Raw genomic sequence first — 4,899 nt, 5'->3', positions numbered from 1 at the left:
TTTATTCATCAAAGAAACTACTTTTCTTTTAAACGTAAGCTTAGAGAACATATTTTTACAAATGAAGGTTAAACAACATACTTTTGATATTTTTTTTAGTGATCTTCCTTTTTACCCTCTATTTAACCATTAGTTTTTAAAAATTACATATTTATCATTAAAAGCTGTAATATGTAATTAGGTTCTTGCATTTGTAACTGAATATTTTAGGTTTCTTACTTTGTTACCTTACTTTTTTTTGTAAATATCTTCTAAATTGTAACACAATCATTTCTAAGCGGTACTCGACCACAAGACAATATTGTCTTCGACAAATTCCCGCGTTCTTTTATTATTTAATATCGATCATTATATATATACATATATATATATATATATATATATATATATATATATATATATATATATATATATATATATATATATATATTTATATATATATATATATATATTTATATATATATTATATATATATGTATATATATATATATATATATATACTTAAGAAATATATATATATATATATATATACATATATATATATATATATATATATATATATATATATATATATATATATATATATATATATATATATACATATATATATATATATATATATATATATATATATATATATATATATATATATATATATATATATATACATATATATATTTTATTATTATATATTTGTCTTTTAAATATTTAGCGAAATGCTTAATTAAAATGTAATAAAAAGAACAAAACAATAACAAAAAAAAAAAAAACATTTGTAAGAGCATTAGCTACCACGTGTTCTGCAATCAATTCAAGTCGGGTAATAGACAACCTTCCTTTAGAAATGTTAGAAGTCCTAGAGTCACTTTGCTACCTTGATGTACTTCTACATATATTGCACTAGAGCAGCCATTTTAGCTTGCATCATCAAATCCATAAATTTCAACTTTTTTCATTAACTGATTCAAAACAGTCATACTTCTTAGTATTGGTGTTAATTCCGCTAAAGTACTTTTCAAAGCAGTCAGCTCTCTGCTAACTCAGATGTCATTCGTTTGTCCCATAAATACTCTGGATCACAGATTATCGATAGATTAGTTTTGCTTTTAGTGTTATTGAGAAAACTACACTAAGAGGATCACAAAATTTAGTCAAACTTTCAAAAGGTAATCGTTTGGTTGTAATATATGTTTGGCAAATCGGCCAACAATCCAACAGCAAAGTGTGAATGTCTTTGTCCTGTTAGAAATGGAGAGTTTTTGTGTAGCGGTGTTTATTTTCATTGATGGTAAATTCATGACAGCTATCTTCTGAACCATTATTTTGTAATACAGTTAGGTTAGGTTAGGTTTGAATGCCTTTTGTGAGGCTGGAATCTTTTAAACAAACTATTTGCTGTGTGGTTCAATTTTTTGAGAGATTCAAGGTCAGTTTCTCTCAGTTAAAAAAAAAAAAAAAAAAGAAGTAGATGTTGTAATGGAGGACCGAAATGTTTACAATCGTCAAGTGAGGGTGATCCATGCTCCTTAGCGCCAGCATCAAAAATAATCTATGGCTTTGTTGTTTGGTAATCTTCTTCTATCGCCGCTTGATGAGGCATGTAGTTTTTTTGTTTTCTAGATGATTTTTTTGGAGCATACTTAGCTATTCTAAATTTGAGTTGTTCGTGATTAATACAAGGGCAGATCCATAAAAGGTAAGATGGTGGGGCGATGAGGGCAAGGAACAATTTAACATTATTTGTAAATACTGTTTTTTTTGAGATTAATATTTGGCGTTTGCATTCATTTATAAAAAAAGCATGACATTTTACTAAAATTTTAAAAATATCTTGAAGTAATGTAATGAACAAAATTATTGATAAAGTAAACTACTTGGCGAAAATTAGGAAGTTTAGTTATTTAACTAAACACGTATTTAAAACCTTTATTTGTTTATTATATAAACAAATTATACTACAAGTTTAAATTTACAAATTGCTAACTTTGTAAAACGGTTAATCACGTTTAAAAAATTTTTTTTAATGGTCACAATAATTAAGGCCAATCCCACTTGTCTGTTTTTTGTTCTTAATGTTTTTAGCCAGTTATTGAATGCAGGATTGAGAAGCAATATTTAGCAACAGAACTGGCAACACTCACAGGACATAACATAATAATTGAAAACAACTTGTAAGTGATTGGATAATGGACCTGGTCTCACAGATCAAAAATTTTTTCAATATTTTTTAATGACCCGTGACACAGGCTGTGTAAATAGTTCAAAAAATCATTATCCTACAGAGCAATGAAGAGTTTTAGGTAAACCCAGGTAATAAATACAAATGTAATTTTTGTAAATGTATTTGCAGTGCTAATATTTCTGCAAATAAAATTACATTTGTATTTTTTATTTGGGTTTACCTATAATTCTTCATTGCTTCGTAGAATAATGATTTTTTAATTTATTTTCGCAGCCTGTGTCACATGTCATTAAAAAAAAAAAAGTACAATCAGAAGCGGAATGATGGAAAAGACACAATTTCCGTTACATCACTAGTTTCAACAATATCTTTATGGTTTAATGTAACAATATTTTTGATATCAAAGAATAGATTTGAAGACATTGCAAATTTTCATAAGAAAAAATTATATTTTTGTCCAGTATTAACTGACTGAGTATTAACTGACAGTAATAACTGACTGTAATAACTGACTGAGCCCACTTGTTATGGAGAAAAAAGTACAACACATCCTAAAAACACAATAACGTCACTTTCCCTAATTGCTAACAATGAAACTCTTGCTTTTGATGAAGACGTTCTGTCATTCCAATTAGATATAATTTTTTTAGTACATCAATTGTTTGTGGAGTCTCAAACAACTGATGTACTAAAGGGCAGCAAAGGGTCATGTCTCTCGACCGATTGTTTTTTGCAAAGTATAAGTTGTAGTGAATTTAGTATGTTATTCATACTAAAATTTTGTTTTGCATAAGCATTGAAAAAATCAAAATCTTCGCTATTAACACCCAAACCAATTCTGGTATTCAATAAAAAATTAACTAAAAAGTTATGTTATATATGATTAATAGATTTGCTGAAAAAAATCTAAAATCTTAAAACCCGCATTTCTTGATTGTCTGGATCCGCACCGGGATTAATAGTGTCGTATTTGATAACATCATTTGGTTTCTTTAAAAGTTTTTTCAATGAGTTTTTGTAAAATATAAGCAGTCTGAAGTACTTTGTCCAGGTCCTATAACCGTCTACCCAAAAATGCTTTTTTCGGAAATGACTTCTCCATCATTTTCCATCCTGAAGCCATTCAACTTTATTTTTGCAATATTGCTTGTACTAATAACAAGATAAATTTTATGATCATCATAGTTATCTTCATTGTAGAATTGCAATCCGTCTTAGTGTTGGTATTTTTTTAGGACAGATATCATCGGAGTTAGTAGTATTGAAATAAGGTTCGTTTCAATATATAAAGCTTTATGCCATGATTGTTACGGCCGTTTACTGAATGTAAAATTGTGAAGAAAAGCGAGAGATCTTGGCGAACTGACCTAGAGATTGTTTTTGTGTTTTTTGATTTCCATTTTATTGGCTTTAATTTTAAGTACTTGATTAGCGTAAATGATACGTAACAACTACTAGCTCCCGGGTCCAACAGTACTCTCACATTATATTTATCAAAATTTACAACAATCGTTGGATGAATAGTTTTTCCTTCATATCCAACCAGCTTGATACCCTTTTTAGATTCCTCCCTGTTACAACCTGTGCATAAAAAAGAATGATGCCATCCATGACAATGGTAGCAAGAACGTTAACTTCGACAGTTGGATACTGTGTGGTTTGCTGACGTTCAGTTGAAGTATTAATTGTTTTCTTTAAAAAACTTTTTGCTTTACTATGTTGAATGAAGTTTCGTAAATTCATCGCTGCGATGACTTTGTAAACTTCAGTAGACACAGCCAATACTTTTGAGCTCGTTGTGCAGAAAATGTTTTTCCATTAGACGTTTGTGCTTTCAATTATCGCGAGTTCTTGTACTATCGTTTTCTTTTTTGAGATTGTTACTTGGTCGAGCAATCAATGACTCTGGTTTACGCAGCGCATAATCACATAGATCTTTAATTAGGTCTTTAAAACCAAATTTCTTTCACGCCTTTGTTGTCGTATAATTTTAGATGTGATTTCGTACTGTTGATTCAAAATTTTTTTCGCTTTTTCATAAGCATCCGCATTAAAAAAAATACACCGTTTTCCTCTTTTAGTGTGCTTGGCAGTTTTTCGCGTAAGAAGGAAAATTTTATTACAGAAGGTTAAGATGTGTTGTCTATTGAATTGTTTCCAGAACCATACCCAATCCAACCCAGTGAAAAATAAAACCGCGTCCCACATGGGTTACGCGTGGGTTCCGTGTGGGATTGATGGGATTTATGTAGGACGGTTTTTCCCATGTGGTATCCGTATGGAAATTTGTCACCTTAAACCCATTTGGGTAATCCCACATGGGTTACATGTGGGAACCATATGGTATTTACACACATGGGAAATCCCACGTGGGTATCCTGTGGGATTTGCATGGGAATTAATTTGAAAGCTGGAAACTAAAAAAAATTTTTTTTTTAAAAACTAAAAAAAAAATTTTTAAATCGACATTGCATTGCGTTACGTTTATATTGTGTGAAAATATTTTATATTAATATAGAGAATGGCAAGCAAGTATGTAAGTACCACAAATAATGTTTATCTTTCTTTGTAGAAATAAGATTAAGATTTGTGCAAATAGACTTATTATTAGGATAATATAATAGTTATCTGAATATAGATCTTGAGTAAATTATTTGCAAACAACTGATGCAAGTTGAAATGTTGTCAAAAACCAATCTTGCATGCATGGGACACTG

The sequence above is a fragment of the Hydra vulgaris genome, chromosome 15 (genome assembly GCF_038396675.1).
Source record: "Hydra vulgaris chromosome 15, alternate assembly HydraT2T_AEP".
Taxonomy (NCBI): domain Eukaryota; kingdom Metazoa; phylum Cnidaria; class Hydrozoa; order Anthoathecata; family Hydridae; genus Hydra; species Hydra vulgaris.
The sequence above is the reverse complement of the archived record's forward strand: the minus strand, read 5'-3'. Positions refer to the sequence as shown.